We start from the raw sequence: 18,815 nt of genomic DNA, 5'->3' as shown, positions 1-18,815 counted from the left end.
TACCACTTGCAGTTTTACCTTTTGTCAGTATTATTTCAGGTCAATTATTTCCACCAGTTATAAAAATTTGCATGTTTATTATTGCTATTTAAAATATTACCCCCCCCCAAAATATATTATCAAACTGGGGCACCTGGGTGGCTCAGTCGGTTAAGTGCCTGCCTTCAGCCCAGGTCATGATCTCAGGTTAAACATCTGCCTTCAGCTCAGCTCATGATCTCAGGGTCCTGGGATCGAGGCCCACGTCGGGCTCCCTGCTCAATGGGGAGTCTGCATCTCCCTCTGCCTCTGCGTTCTCTCTCTGTCTCTCTCTCTCTCAGATAAATAAATAAATAAATAAATAAATAAATAAATAAATAAATATTCATTAAAAATAAATAAATAAAATATTATCAAACCATGTGACTTGATAATATCTTTACTACAACCAATTAATAGTATCAATTCTAGTTTTTCTTGAATTCTTCTACCAGCACGAGTTACCATGAATTTGTTAGTTTTAGATGTGACTGGCATCGTGTTCTTATGACAGATATTCCAAACTGTTCATAAATGATTATTTGGCTTGATAAAGTTTACCCTACATATTATCTTGAGATGAAAAAAATCATTATAGACCTAAAAACAGCAAAATAGCACTCTACTTTCATGAAATAGTAATTGTTGGGAAAGGTGATCGTGCCATCTGCCAACTCTTGCTCAAGAGAGTGGCCTTAGACTTGGAACATTTCCTTCTGTGGAGATAGGAGCCCACGTAGCCTGTACTGCCTCATCTGTCACCTTGTTTGGGAATATCTTCTGTTCCAGACCTGACATGCGATTCTGTGTTCTGCTTCAGTGTGAGTATGTGTCATATGGCACCTGGCCAAACCCACCATGCTCACACTGCTGAAGCCAGTCTTGCCCTGTCTCTTCTTATGAGAGTAAAGCATTGTTCCATCCAGTGCCTGTGTGAGTCGTGTCTTTTTTGGCAGCCCCAGGACGTGCCAACCCAGCAGGGCGCTGACATCCTGGGACTGCCGCTCTTGCGGGCAGGATCCTCCAGCAAAGGCCCCTCCCCTGGGACTGGAACAGGTGTCACTTACTTGGCAGTAATGATGAGACTCCAGCTTTGTTTGACCTGCCATGCGAGACTGATTGTTCAGTAAGTACAATATTGATTTTGTCTTAGATTTAGTAGAAGTGCTTGCACTATATGTTTGAGATTCAAAGAAATGTCTATAAATTGGAGATGATTAAATCAAAACCAAAAAATATTCTAAGCCGTAGAGAGCACACCAGTCTTCCTTCCTTCTTCCTTCCATCTTCTTTCCTTCCTTCCTCCTTCCCTCCCTCCCTCTTTTTCCTTTTTTTCTTCCTTCCTCCCTCCCTCCCTTCCTTCCTTCCTTCCTTCCTTCGTGTTTCCTTGACAATACATTTTTATTACAAAACCACTGAACAAATATTGGTATATTTACATAGGCTGTCAGAGATGCACTATAACAAATAAAGGATCTGAGCTTTGTAATTCAAAAGATTGGGGTTAAATGCTAGTTCTACCATTGAGTAGGTACCTGACTTTATTTTCAAGATTTTATTTATTTTTGTGGAGAGAGAAAGAGCATGTGTGCACACACCCATGAGAGTGGAGGGAGGGGCAGAGGCAGAGGAAGAGAGAGAATCTCAAGCTACACGCCCTGATGAGCACAGATGGGGCTCAATCCCATGACCCTGAGATCACGACCTGAGTCGAAACCAAGAGTCGGATGCTTAACTGACTGTGCCACCAGGCTCCCCAGATACCTGACTTTAACACACTTATCTACTCACACTTGGCTTCAGTTCCTTCACTTGTAAGTGAAATGAACAGTTTCTCAGAATTGAGTGGAGACTAAGTGAGCTAATGAGTATACATTTAAACTCACAGTTACTGGAACATATTAAATAGTCAATACATGGTAACGAATAATGATTTAGTAATTAGGAAAGCCTAAATTTTAATATGAGAGCACCACCCTGCATTTAATTTTTTCTAGCTATTTTCCTTTTTTCCTGTGCCCTAAATCCAAGTAGGTCTTCAGACAAGATGACAAAATTTAGGAATAAAACATGTTGAGGGAGAATTTTACCTCTACACTGCTCAGATGCCTTAGTCAATTAGCAAGATAAATATGACCATTTACTTAATGCTCTGTTTCTCCAACGGGTGACTTGATTCTCTTTCTGTGCGTGTCTATCTGTATGATTGAGGTGGGGAACGAGGGACTGGCATTGGTGTCAGATGCTGTGCTAAAAGACTTCTCGTCATTTCTCTCTCGATTATCAGAGCATCTTTCTGATGCAAGTATTACTCATTTAATTACTTATCAAGAAATTAATACTTGGGGGGCGCCTGGGTGGCACAGCGGTTAAGCGTCTGCCTTCGGCTCAGGGCGTGATCCTGGCATTCTGGGATCGAGCCCCACATCGGGCTCCTCCGCTGGGAGCCTGCTTCTTCCTCTCCCACTCCCCCTGCTTGTGTTCCCTCTCTCGCTGGCTGTCTCTATCTCTGTCGAATAAATAAATAAAATCTTTTAAAAAAAAAAGAAATTAATACTGGGAGGATGTTCACATCTTCCCAAAGACAACATACCCAGGAGGAAGTGGACTGGGTTTCGCATTCCCATTTGATTCTGTGTTCTGTCTACTGTACCAGGTTACCATGGACATAACGGTAACATCTTCATAGTCAAATGAGATGATTATTACGATTACTGTTCAAAGAGCACCTGTAATAAGATACACTATTTGTATCCATTATAGATATGTTTGATTCTGTGGATTGCTTCTAAATTCAGTGTTTCTCTTCCACAATCTAGAAACTGCAGGCTTAGCTGGGCAGAATCAAATCCTTCACTCAATTTGCACGTCGTGTTATTCTCACCAGTTCCCGCATGGCCAGCTCTCCCATTGGCCAGCATCAGAGAAAATGAGCTTTTTTCCCCATCATGATAAGTGTACCGAAAATGAGCTTCTTACAGAAAGAAATTCCAAAGTTATCAGGGAAAGTAGGCAAGACCTGGGAAAGTTCCAAGGTTTCCTGTCTCCTGTGATAGAAGAGAAATAGCTGGGGGTTTTCATTCCTTTTGGTCAGTGTTTATCAGGAAGGTCAGAATTTGACCACAAAGGCTTGAGTTCTCATATTGTTTTAAGCTAAATTGGTAGGCCCTATTGATTTTTAAAAATGTATAGCGGACTGACTTAGCGAGGATTTTTATGACTCAAAAAAGTGATTTTAGTTGATTCATAGCAAATCCCTTTTTTCTGAAACAATTTTAATGCAGTTGAGCTTTTTTTTTTTTTTTAATATTAATCCCGAATTACAAAAGGACTAAAAGGGAGGTGAAACATTTGGTGTTGTTTCATCTGGGTAACGTAGGAAAGAGATCAATGAACTTCAGGATATTTATATTTGCATAAATCTACATGATACACAAAACATCGCACACCCTGCGGTGCCACAAGGCACATGTTTTCCTGCAAGTGTATTTTTTTTTTTTTTAAAGATTTTATTTATTCATTCGACAGAGATAGAGACAGCCAGTGAGATAGGGAACACAAGCAGGGGGAGCGGGAGAGGAAGAAGCAGGCTCATAACGGAGGAGCCTGATGTGGGGCTCGATCCCATAACGCCGGGATCACGCCCTGAGCCGAAGGCAGACGCTTAACCGCTGTGCCACCCAGGCGCCCCCCTGCAAGTGTATTTAGAAACATAACTTTCTTAGTTCCAACTCTCTGATTCGTCTGGAGTCCCAGCTTCTTCCTCCACCTCTGCTTTTACATCCGATTTATTTCTCTGCTGATCATTTCCACTTGGAGGTTGATATTTATGATTTTTCTTCTGACAGCATCTTTGCTTTATGTCTTTACCTTCTTGTTCAAAGGAATTATTTTTGTTATAGGTCCTGCTTTCAGAACCATATTCATAGAAGTAAAATAAACTCACAAATTTAATAACAAATCTTACTCATCAGGAACAGTCTTTTAAAAGTATGTATATATATATATATATATATATATATGACCATCAAATAGAGTCTTGAGAGTTCTTTACTGTGGTGGTTCCATCTGTATTTATACTTTAAATGGTTTGATGAAGTAATTAGAAATGAAAGGAATATTTCAATGTTCTGACTCTTTTCTAGGTGCCTTAAAGATTTCTCTTTGTCATTTTTTTAAGTTTATCTATTTATTTAAGTAAACTCTACACCCAGTGTGGAGCTTGAACTCATGACCCTGAGATCAAGAGTTGCATGGTCTTCCGACTGAACCAGCCAGTTGTCCCACTTTGTCACTGATCTTTAATGGTTTAACTGAAAAGGACCAAGGTCTGGTGTTTTGTTTCGTTTTGGCTCACCAAAAACCTCTGGGTTAATATTTTTCATCGGTTCTGGAAAATTCTTGGCCAGTATTTCTTTAAATGCTGTGAACTTTGCTTCTGCTTTATTCTGTGTCTTCACTCCTATTGAGACTCCAATCACACATCCCTTAGAAATTTTGAGCATGTTCTACATGTCTCTTATAATTTTATTTTCCCCATGCTTATTTTCTTCCCTGTTTATTTTGGATATTTTCTATCGATTTATCTTCAAGTGCAACAGTCCTGTCCAATCTGCTCTTACATTCATCCACCGATATCATAATTTAAGATAACTGTATTTTTTCAGTTCTAGAATGCTCATTTGATCTTCATACATTCTAATCCTTTATAAAACCCTCCATTTTCGGTCTTCTTCGTCTATTTCTTAAATACATCGATCAGTTATTTCAAAGCCCTTGTCTGCCACTGTTAATAGCTAGGTCATCTGTGATTCTGTTTCTATTGTCCCTTTTCTCTCTTGGTTACCGGCTATGTCATCTTGCCCCCTTGCATGGCTGCACTCTGAGAGTGTATCAGGCATCCTTAGAGGACCCAATGATGTCTCCCACTATTGAGGGGGTTTTTCTCTGTCAGACAACATGTGGGGGCTGATTCCCCACATCTAATGTTGGGAAAACACTTAAAAATAAAGCCTGCTGCCAACCCAGAAAACATTTCTACAAAGGTTTAAAAAAAAAAAACAAGATGACAGTTTTCTTATTGAAAAAGCATTAAATTAGACAGCATTACACAACCATTCGACAAGCCACTAAAGAGGTTGCAAAGAGAGTAGAATCCCACTCTTTTCTATAGCCAGGATTACTCAATACATTGCATTCTTGTAAATTGTCTTTTATCTCTCAAAAAGAAAATTAGAACTTGTGGCGTCTTTTTCATAAATAGAAAGTTACCCTTTGGAGCTAAGGGTCTAAACTTGAACCCCATAAGACAGAAAAATGGGGTGTTACAGTTCTTGGTGTTTGTATTTCAAAGAAATAGCCCCGAGATCTTCAAGAAAGACATTCCCGGGATGCAAGGAGTCTGATTTAGCTTTTACACAGATTTATCTACATCTCACAGAGGCAGACAGAACACTTACAACTTCAAATTTCCTAAACAAAATGATACAGCAATGTTGGGAGGACGGAGTTCTCCTTCCCTTATGTACCAGGGAAAATTTTAAATTTCCTTTTTTTTTTTTCAGATGGGTATTTAGCCTTATGCCAGTCCAGGTTACACTCTTACACTCGATCAGAACTGGGTGGCAGTTTGGGTAATTTCAGTGAGATTCAGTCTACCTTCAGTTCATCTCTCGTCCTTTCAGTTGAGAATCTTTAGAGGATCTAGGGCATTGCAGAAGATCCACTTCCTTTTTTTCAGCTTCCTCTTGAGCCAAACAGACAACAGCTTCAAAATCTTGCAAATGTCTTGAGTGAAGAACCCACTGAGTGCTTCGGGCTCCCCAAGTCTGCGAATTTGTCACTTTAATCTCATGCAAATGCCCCCAGCAGAGGTCTCCTGCCAAGTGCAGTAGAGACCCTCAGGCGAGGAGCAAGGGTAGACTCGCAGTGTCCATGCCCTCCTCCCTGTGGAGGTCTCATCTCACGCACCTCCTGCCGCTGGCCTTTGTTTCCTGAAGACCCTGAGGCTACAGGAGATCTTCCTCTGCTTTTCAGAAGCTTAGGCATCACAATGTCCCCTTCCACTCAAAATTCAGCAAATGTCTGCTGAGGAAAACCACCCTGTGTCCAATGCCCTGGAAGACTCCCGTTGTCAGACTGCATGACTGCCAGAGCTTTGCTGGTGTCTCGTGTCCCCAAAGGTGGACGTTGACCTTGGCCCAACCCTGTTCCTCAGCCAGTGCCCAGAAGTGGCAGACACCCCCAGGGGGGAAGACAGCTGGCTCTTGGGGTGCCTGGAATGGCCATCCCCCTGTTGGGACTGGCACTTCACTGGGCCCTCCTGGCTCCCACGGCCCTCCAGTGCCATTCAAAATACGGTCTCTCTGGTGCACACCTTTGTTGGAGAGCGGAGGACACCGTGCCTACGGGGATGTGCCAGAGGGCAGAAGCTTCCCCCCAGATCACTCTCTGAGGCTTCTCTTCTGGGATAAAACCCTGAGCCTGTTTTCTTATTAAAATAAATAGATAAGTAAGTGATCCACATTTTTCCACAGTTTGCAGCAACCAGTTCTTCGAAAGCACAGATTACAGCAGTGTCCTCTCTCTCTCTGGTTTTTTTTTTTTTTTTTTTTTTGAAATGCCCACATGCCTTTCTGTTTTGTTTCACTTTCTTGGCCTCTGATATTTTTCTCAAAGGACAGCACCTCCATCCCAGGATCAGAGACATCATTTCGCCAGTCCACCCACATCGGCTTCCTCTTAGCTCCTTGGCCTGAGATGTTACTGGTTTCAAAAATAACTTATTAATATGTGCCAATGAAGTATGAAGAAAGCAGAATTGCTTTTTTTTTTAAGATCTTATTTATTTATTTTGGAGAGAGAGAGAAAGAGCACGCAAGTGGGGGGAGGAGTAGAGGGACAGAAAGAAAGAGAATCTCAAGCAGACTCCACACTGAGTGCGGACCCTGATGTGGGGCTCGATCTCACAACCCTGAGATCATGACCTGAGCTGAAATCAAGAGTCAGACACTTAACCGACTGAGCCACCCAGGGCCCAAAGCAGGATTGCTTTTATTTGCATAGCAAAAGAAAGGAATGGTTTTATGAGAATAATAACTCCTTAATTTATTGGGCTTGTTATGTTTGTACTTCTCAGAGAATGCATGTTCAGTGCATGGCATATAACGGCTCAGAAAACTTAACATTTGATTAACGAGTTATAATCGTATAGACAGATTGAGCGAAGAACAGATTGCAAGTCACACACACACTGAAGTATAAAGAAAATAATATATCTTGGATAAGTCAGAAGTCACTTTCGGGTGAAGCAGTTCCCTTTTTAGTTTATTCACTTATTGGTTTGTTCACTGACCCAACAAATATCGATCACTCCTAGATTGAAGGCTCTGACGCCCCCTGACCAGGGGCTGTTCAGAATCCTGGTTGGTGGAGAAAGTGATTAGTAACCACTTGTAGATGGATTTGAAGATGACAGACATTCTCTAAAGTGCTGGACAGTCGGAAATCAGATTATCTAAGGGGGAGAAAGCAGGGTGTTCACAGCAAAATATGGGACGCTCACAACTCCAACCATCTCTATTAAAGTGCTAGCAAAAACGATGGAGGCCAAAAGTAGTTTACATGCTTCATGTATCATAGACATCGGTTAGTAAACTGCTCCACTGAAACGCAAATATCATAAATAATAGAAATTGGGATCAATAATACCAATATCTTGCTGTCTGTTCCATAATGACATATTCTTATGCTTTGAGGTATAAAAAAAATTAGGAGTCTTTATATTTATTGTAAGAAAGACCATAAAATCTTGAGCAAACGGGAAGACAACACCATATGAGTGTTCATTATTTAAAACTGCAGCAGGTGGGAGCCCTGCCGGCGAGCTGCTGGAACGGTTCCCCGGTTGGAACAAATCGAGCCAGCGGCAGGGCACTAATGAACCGGAGTCGTGTTTCAGGCACAGCAAACACGCAGGAGCCTTCGAACAGCGAGGTGGGCTGTGTCTCCCCACGGTGCGATCAATATAGAGTAATTCCCTCACACCTTTATATTCTTCGTGTAACACCAGCAGCACCTGACTGTCGGTTGTTCCTGGCTCAGAAACGCCTGCGGCTGTGGGCACCTGCGCGTGGTGGGTGATGGTGAAGTCCCACCCCCGGCGGTCTCTTCCCGCCGATAAATAAAACATATTAAGGTCGGGATACGAGCATTGATCCAGGAAAGCCTTTGAAGGCCACATCTACTGAATGGGACTGGGAGTCAGGAGATCTGGGGGTCCTCTCTCAGACCCACCACACATCACTGGATACCGGCCAACTTGCACATGGGGAGCTAGTGACCGTGGGCTGCGCCCAGACAGCCCTGCTCCTTCCTTCCCTCCCTCCTCTGCTCACAGACACCCACCCAGCCCACGCCGGGGGTGCTCTCGCTAGACAAGATGGGGGGAAGAACCACTAAATGCAAGAGGATGGGAGACCCAGAGCCCAGCAGAGGGGTCTTCTCAGGATTTCCAGTGCTGGGAGCAGAGGGGAGACGGGCAATGAATAACAAGGTGTCAGAAATGGTGAGCAGGAGGGAGAGGCATAGAGGAGGGGGAGGGAGTGCCTGGAGAAGGCAGCTGTTTCCTGCCAAGGAAGCCCCCTCGACAAAGGGATGCTTGAGCAGAGATCCCAAGGTGCTGAGGGAGGCCGCTTGCACATCTGGGAAGCTTGCTGCAGGCAGAGAGGAGAGCAGGTGCAAAGGCCCTAAGGTGGGGGTGTGTCAGCTGTGTGAGGAGCAGCAGCTCGTAGTGGCTGAAGAGCAAGGGAGGGGAAGATGACAGGAGGTGAGATCCGAGCGGGCCCGGGTCATATTGGACCTTGTCGGCCACTGGGCAACTCTGGCTTTTACTCCGAGTAGATGGGGCACCATGGGAGGCTTTGAGCAGAGCAACTGCGATAAAACATGGGGAACGTACACTTGGCCTTTGTCCCTGTTTCCTGGCACACAGCTCCGAAGACCCTTGGAACCTTCAGAGTAATGACAGTAGCTTTTGCTTTCCAGTAGCATAGCTGGTGGCTCCAAGATGAGGGCTGACGGCCAAGGGGGCCACCTATGTGGTTAGAGGGCTGGAACTTCCAGCCCCCCGCCCTGACTTCCAGGGAGGGGAAAGGGGCTAGAGGTTGAGTTAATCACCCATGACCAACAAATTAATCAGTTGTGCCTATGTAATGAAACCTCCCTAAAAATTCCTAATTGGAGGGGCTCGGAGACCTTCTAGGTTGGTGAGCACATGGCAGTGCTGGGAGGGTGGTGAGCCCCAAGAGAGCATGGGAGTGCCCTGTCTCTCTCCACAGGGCTTGCCCTATGCCTCTCGTCCATCTGGCTGTTCCGAACTTGTAGCCTTTCTAATAAATGGTAATGGTAAGTAAAGCACTTTCCTGAGTTCTGTGAGCCATTCTCGCAAATTATCAAACCCGAGGTCAGGGAATCCCCAGTCTGTAGCTGGTCCAGCAGAAGTATGAATGGTGCAGGACTTATGACTGGTTTCCGAAGTGGGGGGCGGTCTTGTGGGACTGTGGGGTCTGCCCTAAGTTGGGGTTAGTTCACGTCAGAAGTGATCTGAGTTGTTCAACACCCAGTTGGTGTCAGAGAATCAGAGACTGGATCGTTGGTGTGGAAAACGCCCATACATTTGGTGTCAGAAGCGTTGTTAGTGAAAACGGCTTGGGGACGATACTCTGATGATTGGGGAAGGATCGCCTGCGGTGGCTGCATTCCAGATGGAGCGAGGCAGCTGAGCGGCCAGTCCAAGGCGGCCGAGTCATCTGGACAGGACGCAAGGAGGGGAGGATGGCAGGCCCGCAGCTGCTGGGACACTGTCTCAGAGCACCTGAGGCTCAGTCCAGGCTTTATTTCAGACAAGTTGATCTGCATGTGCCCGTCCAGTTCTTCACGAGCCCTCCCGTCTAGCGCGGGGGTGAAGCACGCGTGCAGAAAGTGGTACGCGCTCCTCGTGGAGAATCAGGACGGGAAAGGAAAGGAGATCCGGCAACCAGGGGGACTGGCGAGAACAAGGCAGCTGGGCCTGGAGCGCAGAACGTGCTCTTGCTTGAGATTGTCAGGATGCGATCTGGTATTACAGAACAATTTAAATGAGCCCCTTAACTGTATTGTCTGTGGCCAAGTGGTCAATCTCTATACGCGATTAAGGTTTCATGTAAACACCTGTGCACCTGTCCTCTGTGTCCCCTTGTTTCTCACCCAGGGCCTTGCCCACAGTGGCGTGGTCCTGCAGGGCAGGCAGGATCCCACAGAGCCACTGAGGGAGACAGGTGCACCGTCTGAATTTCTGTAGGCAGGGACCCCAGATGGTGCCTGTGCTTTCATTCACACTGTTCAGCCTTCCTTCCTGCAGTCTAAAGCAATGACCTTTATCACAAAGCATGTGGAGGGTTTGAACATGGGCAGACAGGAAAAGCAATTCTAAGCAGCGGGTCAGCCCAGTCACAGAAAGGGGCGCAGGAAGGAGAGGGGTTTGCAGTGACTCTCAACAACTTCTGATGAGCGTTGATGACTGATTTGCCTGGAGTGCGGGGTGCATGTACTTTTGGGGAGTGTCTGGGATTGCAGTGGGGAGGGCCTTGCACGGCAGAGACGCTCGGCTTCACCGTCTAGGTAATAGGGAGCCAGAGGAGGCTTTCAAACTAAATGGACACATGATGGAAACGTGGCTCGCACATCTCTCGGCCAAGTGTGGTAAGGACCCAAGTGTGGCGGGATGGGTGTAAGGCGCAGAAGGCAGGACCACCAGAGGGGAGAGGGTGAAGGCAGCCCTGGGGATTCGATGCAGGGAACTGGGAGGCTGGGCCAGCAGCCTCCGCCAGGAACACTGGAGGAGGAAGAGATTTGGGGAAAATTTCGTTTGGGTCAGGAAGATTTCAGCGAGCGGATGCCACACCCAGGACGTGGAACAGTCCTGTGTTTCTGAAGGCCAGGTGACCACATTAGGTAGGAAACAGTCTTTTTAATTTTCAAAATCAAACATCTACTCTTAGGATTTACTCATGTAATGTGGAATATCCTGTGGATAAACGTGCTCACATTTCCAATTTATATTTAATTTGCAGTATCTCAGTTCGCTATAACTTTCTGAAGACTTCTCATCCTTTTATTAAATTATACCAGAATACATGAGTTAAGAACTTAGATTACTTTCCCAGTTCAAGGTCCTATATGCAATTACCCTCTGTTGTCTTACATTATTGCTTTTTTACCTATGTTATTTCTTTAACATTTTATTTCTCATTACCCTATATCTACACTTGTCTCAAGAAAATCTAACCAGAGCTAACTTGCGGGACAGCTTGTGACAATTTGAGGAGTCGAGGAACTTTTTTTTTTTTATGGCAGTTGTTCCAGAAGGGAGAAGCCCAGCAAAGCCCAGTTGATTCAATCACCTCGAAGTCTGAATTTTCTGTGTGTCTCTACCCTCTGAGCACTTTTCTTCCCTTCATGAAGGAGAATTCAACCTTCACATTTTGCTATGGCTTTCATTGCATGAGCAAGGAGCGATTTTTGCCATCTCCTCTCTCTCCCTCTCTCTCTCTCTCTCTCAGGCTTTCCAGGACCATTGGCTCTTTTCTTTGGGCATAAGAAAGCAAGGTGGGTCAAGGCACATTTCCCTTTATCTTCCTTCCTTCAAAGACTGCTGGTGACCAGGAAGGCCAGTTGGGAAAGTGGGGTGCTTAGGGGATAAATAAATTCCTTTGCTCTTTTCATTTTGTGAGTTCATAAAGGTTACCGGTGTCCAGGGTTATAAATCCAGCTTCTTCCATAGCCATGACAAAGTGAAAGCAGTCCAGAAGTCCTTCAACAGGGGAGTGAATTCACAAACTGTGGTACAGCCATACAGTGGAACACGACTCATTAACAGAAGGAACTCCTTGATTCAGGCGACAACGTGGACGACTCTAAAATGCATTTCTGTGAAAAGGCCAGGCCCGAAAGGCTCTCTAGTCTATGATTCCATCTGTCAACATTCTGAAACTGGGAAAGCAATAGGGATGGAGCACAGATCAGTTAGTGTCCAGCCTTGCAGGTGTCAGGAGGGTACCGTGACAGAAGCAAAGCATGATGGGAGTTTTGCGAAAAAGGAACCGTCAAGTGTCATGCCTTTGCTAGGGGATATGTGACTGTACACCTTTGTCAAATCCCATAGGGCCTCACACCATAAAGTCTGCAGTTAACTAATGCTCACTCTTCACAGTTACACGTTACCTGGGAAAATCAACCAGGGTGTGGAAGTAACCAAAAGGACCATAAACTTTAACAAAGGATCCTAGCTCTGTTACAAACGAATAACGTAATCGCGCCGGCTCCTTGAAAGAATGAGGTCATTACCTTCCACCCTGGAGAATTCCATTCCTGAGAATTAAGAACTCACTTGTGCAGAGAGAAAAGGAACTCAGCACGAAGCCACCACTTAAGCTACAGACTCGTAAAGTTGGGAAGGACCCTAGAATCATTTCACTCACCTCCTGCTTCCAGGTTCGCACCTTCGTCTCATCCCTAAATGAGATCAGTTCCAGAGAAGAGTTAGAAAACATTCTCTACAGCCGAAATGTTATCTTTCACCCTTGGGATCAGCACACATCTGTAACAGGAGAGCAGAGACGGGGCCAGCCTGGGCAGGGGATTCCACCTGTGCTTTTAGGGTGCAACTCTTAGCAAAGCTCAGTACAGCCAGAGATGAACGGGGAGTTCCTCTAATTGAATCACTGGTGAAACGTTGGGGTTCTGCTCAAGCCTTCCCTCTATTACCTCCATGGCCAACGCAACCCTGAGGAAAACTGCAGGGAGCCGGTGGCTGCGGGACTCAATCTGAAAATCACTGATGGAAGGAAAATGTAGAGAAGCAAGAAGGGAACAGAGGAAGGGAACAGAACCCGTTCTGTGCACCGTCATCACGGTGGCCTCTCACATGCATAAGTAGATGGGTCACTCCTTAACGGTACGTCGTCACGGACTCCCTGCATTTCACCGCACTTTTTGCCCTGCCCCTATTCTGGTGACTCCTTGGGGAACACTCCCAGTGCACGGGGAAGGTCTACGATATTGGGCGTGGTATAAAAATGCTCTCATGTTCCAGTTCTTTGCTAACTGTTCAGACCTCATCCACCCACTGACACCCGATTCGCAAGACGCCCTCCCATCCGCATCCAGTTTCTCAAGCCCACGTTCATGCTGCATCGCGGGCTTCTGCTGGTGCCCTCGCTTGCCCTCAGGCACCTACACTTGTAACTGTCTGAAGTAATACTTAACAGACAAGCTTTAATGGGAGTAATGAGTGGGCTCAACCAGGGGAGTCTTAAATTCCTTTGGACCTGGTCCCCTTAGAAAATCCTTTGAACCTTTCTAAAGGAATTAAAAAAAAAGAGAGAGAGAAAAGAAGAATTTTTTAAAATTGCATACAAGTTTGATATAAGCGTGGCCTCTTTCCTCCCCACTGTGGGTCCCTTTGGCGACTTTGCAAACCAGGCTGGACCCCAGGGACAGGCATCGAGGCCGGCCTCCTCCGGGGCTGGGAGCTCTGCAGTGCTTGGACCGGGGAAATAAGCTCATCAAGCCCTTTGTAGGGCGAAAGGCTGTTTCTGTTTGTTTGCTTGTTTGTTTAGCAATGCTTCGGATGGACTGAGGAAACTAGCAATACCAAGATGAGTTAAAGAATGTGGTTGGAGGCCACCAGAGCGCAGAAGAGATGGATTTCATATGGATTTATAAGAAATGGACTAACGAGGAAGCAGTAGACAGGTGCTGGGACCGGATGTCACCTGAAGAATGTCCTTTCATTTAGGAGACTTGCACCCCACCCACCCAGCACCCAGGAACACCCCACCCAGCACCCCACCCACACAGCACCCAGGAACAGCTTAAAACAGAGGTACACTTACAGCAGATTTTGGAGTAAAATTGTTTCAAGATCACCGAAAATACCGCTCTACCTGTGGGTGTGCCCAGTGTCCAGGACGCTGGGCATCCAGGGTCCCTTTCTGTGTGTGGCATTGTAGGACCCCCTGTTTGCTCTTTAACTCTTAGTTTTAATTATAGTTTAGTTTTTGCACTGATGTTTTTATGGAGAGACTATTATGTAGTCAAATTTGTCAGTGATAAAAATGCGTTCTACACCACATTGCTTAAGAAATTATTCCCTCCTGTTTTTTATACTATTTGTAAGGTGTTTGTGGGGTTTTTTTTATTTTATTTTAAAATGAATTTTACTTTTTATTTAGTTTGGCAGAAAATTTGCAAAGAGCATAGAGTTCCCCTATGGTCTTCACTCAGTTTCCCATAATGCTATCTAACATAATCTTTGTAAATTTATCAATACTAAGAAGTTAACATTGATACCTTATTATCAGTCAAGCTGCAGACTTGACTGGAATTTAACTAGCTTTTCCCCTGGTCTCCCAAAAATCCACATTGTGTTTAATCACTGTGTTTCCTTAGGTTTTCTCCAATGAGATAGTTGATCAATCTGTCCTTGTTGGTCCTGATGCTTTCAAAGAGCCCAGGGTGGGTATTTCATAAAATGCCCTTTGGTTTGGATTTGTCTAGTGTTTTCCCATGAGAAGATGGGATTTCTGGGAAGATCTGGAGAGGTATAGATTTTTGGAAGGATACCACAGAGGTGATGTGCTTCTGTCATTATATTAGATCAGTCACATGACCTATTACTGGTGACATTAACCTTTATCCCTTTGGTGCCTGTCTGGTTTCTCCACTGTAGAGTCACTATTTTTCCCCTTCTATTCACTGTTTATTAGAAATGAGTCATTAATTCTAGCCCACACTCAACAGAAGGGGAATTAAGTTTCACCTCTTGGAAAGAGAAAAATAATTTGTGGACATATGTTAAAACCATCATAGTAAATAATAAATATTTGGCATTCATCCATGGATATTGCCTGCAGCAATATCACTGTGGTGGTCTAACGGTGATTTTCTATTTCCCTCATTCTGTCTGCATTCACTAATTGGAATTTTTCTGTAAGGGTGATTTGCTCCTTCTCCCATGTTTGTTTATTAATTCAGCTGTTGGATACAGAGTTGAACTCCAAATAGATTAAAGATCAAAAGAGGAAAGAAGAGAATATAAAGCTAACCTAGGGAAAGGGAAAACATAAACACAGCAAAAACATTAAAGACAATTAAGCATTTCTAATCAACAATAAACACCCACAGAGTGTTAAGAGACTTCAACGTACAGGGTATCATATCCAAAAATAATTTTTTTAAAGATTTTATTTATTTATTTGAGAGAGAGAGGGCACAAGCAGGGGGAGGAGCAGAGGGAGAGGGAGAAGCAGACTCCCCGCTAAGCAGGGAGCCCAATGCGGGCCTCCATCCCAGGACCCTGGGATCGTGACCTGAGCTGAAAGCAGACACTTCACCAACTGAGCCACCCAGGCATCTCATATCCAAAAATTCTTACAATTTAGTTACCAGGATGACAGCAACAATAGAGCTAGGGGGTTCCTATTTCTAAAACTCCACAAAGGTATGGATGGGCAATTTCCAGAGACAGACACTAAAAATCCATTTAGTGAAGAGACGCTCAATCCACTAGTAAGCCAGGAAACGTATGTTGAAACAATGAGATCTGGTTCACATCCATCAAAGTGACTAATAAGGTGGGTAATAATAACATGTGTTGGCCAAGATGGGAGGAAACAACCTTTCGAGCCTTTCTGTGTGAGTGTAAATCACAGAGCATTCTGGAAAGGACTCTGGGGAGCATTCAATGACATAAAGAGTGTGTCCTGTGACTAGTTATCTCATTCCTGGGCATATATCTGAGAGATACTCTTAAATTCCTCCATAAGGAGACACAGAAAAGGGCTTGGTTTATTGTGAAAGGAATTAGAAACAACTTACTTCGTATCATTAGGTGCACTGATGAGAAAAATTTAGCTGGTGCTTGCTGTGGAACACCCCGACAAGGAAAAACCCTGAAGCTGAAAGAAGTACATATAGCAGCGTAGGTAGATGGAGAGCGCACAGGGGAAAGAAGACGGAGAACGAGATTTCCAGCACGTAACGCTTCACACAGAGGAAGAGCACGTGTTCCAAGCCATCACACGTTTTACCAGGTGCAGCCTCTTTAGGGACACACAACAGACAGATTAAGAGGAGTGTTTTGTGGAGAAGGGTACAGAGACGTGAGGAGAGGTGTGGAAAAGACTGTGAGGAGGGTGTTTGCAGAACGGTGGTTCTATTAATCTCTCTACGGAGGAAAGTGACTAACTTACTTTAAGTAACTGAATTTCTTTTTAATTAGGAAGCTGTGATTTTCAAATGCCCTATGGCCCAGGAGAGACTGATGCCTTAGCCGAATGGGGTGAAAACAAGAAATCCTACATACAGTATTTTCAGGATATGGATAAACAAAACGTGGTCTATCCATAGAATGGACTAGTATTTGGCCATAAAAGGTAAGAAAGTACATGACACAAAGGTCACATATTATGTGTTTCCATTTATATGAAATATTTAAAAAGGACAAATCCATAGAGACGGAAAGCAGATTTGTGTTTGGGAGGGGGAGAGGGGGAGAGGGAAAAGGGAGTAACTGCCTAATGGTTTGGGATCTCCTTTGGGCCAGTAAAAATGTTTTCGATCTACACAAAGGTAACAGCTGCACAATATCATGACTGAACTAAATTCCAGTAAATTATAGACTTTAAAATAGTAAATTCTATGTTATCTGAACTTTACTTCCATAAAAATATAATCTTCACAGTTATCACGGAAAGGAGCAAATAACTCCTCTCTGAAGGGACACAGCCTTGTCATAAATCCCAGTTTACTAGATAATTAGTCTCAGTCTCGAAAACTGGGGGAAGCACAACTCTGAGTGACTGTTTAGAGCAGAAGAACCAGAATATATCTCAAGTTTTTATACCGCATAGTTTGACCAGGAGAAAATAATGGGTTTTAATAATTTTTAGACTGTGCATCATAATTAATAACATGTAATACTTCTTTGTGGGATCGATATATGTGATTATTATACATAATATATTAAATATATTTATACATTATATAAAATTACGATCATATATAGTTATATAATTATACGTTATACATATAATTTTATATAATTTTACATTATGTATATAATTATATACATTATACATTATGTATAACGTATATTATAGTTCTATAATTATACATTGTTATGCGTATGTTTGTGGGTGTGTGTATATATAGAGAGAGACACACACACATGCTTATATATATGTTAGGGAATGATGCAAGAAGTGGAGTTTGATATCTTACCCTGCAGACTCACTGTGGTTTCATTAAGGGTCTTTCTCTTTAGCCCATGAACAATGGATAGCCATTAAAATGTATTAAGAAGAGGATGGACAAATTCAATGAACATTTTGAAAAGACTATTCCGGCTACACGTGGAGAATAGATGACATCAGTCAAACGTGGGTGCAGGTGGGTCCGTGAGGAGTCCCCTGCCGAATTCAAGGAGAACAGGCAACTTGGATTTGGGTGATGTCAGGGGAGAAAGACTTAACGTGGCTGACTTTGAACCACCCTTAGAAGACCAGAATGACTGGATCTCGAGAGACAAAGACGTCAGGGATTCTGTTGGGATTCTGGCTGGCTTAACCGATCAGACATTATGCCAGGAGTGAGATCCTGGTTCAATTTCAAACATGGTGGGATTGGAGTGCTTGATGAATCCTAACATGGCTGACAAGTAATCAGTGCTTCCAAGTGGAGGCCGAGTCTGTAACAATTGCTCTGTTCATAGGTGTTAAGTGAAGCCAGAGGCGTGGAGGAGATGGATTATTGGATTTTAAGGTGAAACCAGCATCCATTTCTGGTTACTGATTTAGGGGAAGATCTTTGAGCATGGGTGAATTTAAAGTCTGACACCAATATTTGAGTTAAAGGGGAATAAATATTAACATTTAGTCCAAACTCAAAGTTGTATTTGAATATCACCCAACATATTCAAGCCTTTTGGCATATTCTAATTAACGATGTGTAACAAGTACCGATCTCACTAGCAAATAGCCTAGACTTCTCTGAACCAGACTGAACCCGTAGATCACCTCCTATGTTAAGTCCCATTAAAAAGTAACATTACAGGGGTGCCTGGGTGGCACAGTCGTTAAGCGTCTGCCTTCGGCTCAGGGCATGATCCGGCGTTCTGGGATCGAGCCCCACATCAGGCTCCTCCACTAGGAGCCTGCTTCTTCCTCTCCCACTCCCCCTGCTTGTGTTCCCTCTCTCGCTGGCTGTCTCTCTCTGTCTAATAAATAAATAAATAAATCTTTAAAAAAAAAAAGGTAACATTACAGAAAGCCAATGTTTATTCCAAAAGTTAGACCCCAAAGGAGGCAGTCCCACAATGCCTTGCTTTCTATCTCCTTAGGGCAGGGGGTTGAGGATAGAAGGAATATGAGGTGGATCAAGACACATTGGTCAGGACGGACCTGCTAAGCTGAGAGTCTGCATCTATTTTGCAGCTTTGGGTTGGAACGGGTTCTAACAGTTTGTTCAATCTTTTGGTTGACCGAAACATAACCCAAAAGGTGGCTTCCGCTAAATATAGGTAAAGCACAAGACTGGCCTTGGTGTCCCACAAAGGCAGGGATTCAAAGCTTAGGGAGTTTCTTAGCCAGTTTGGACCGCTGTACAAAGCACCGTGCATGGGGGCGTAGTAACGACAGATATTTATTTCTCACAGTCATGGGATCTGAAGTCTGGAATCAGGATGCCAGCGTGCTCAG

At 44.0% G+C, this 18,815-nt stretch overlaps 1 long non-coding RNA gene across 1 annotated transcript; it reads left to right on the top strand.

Moving 5' to 3' along the window:
- The first annotated feature begins 948 nt into the window (after positions 1-948).
- Positions 949-18,327, top strand: LOC130542369 (uncharacterized). Its single transcript, XR_008956868.1, has 3 exons — positions 949-1,144; positions 16,340-16,493; positions 17,384-18,327. It is a non-coding gene; the product is annotated as an uncharacterized LOC130542369 (long non-coding RNA).
- The last annotated feature ends 488 nt before the right edge of the window (positions 18,328-18,815 follow it).

This window comes from Ursus arctos, unplaced genomic scaffold (assembly GCF_023065955.2).
Source record: "Ursus arctos isolate Adak ecotype North America unplaced genomic scaffold, UrsArc2.0 scaffold_33, whole genome shotgun sequence".
NCBI classification, from domain to species: domain Eukaryota; kingdom Metazoa; phylum Chordata; class Mammalia; order Carnivora; family Ursidae; genus Ursus; species Ursus arctos.
This window is presented reverse-complemented; position numbering and strand designations above follow the sequence as displayed.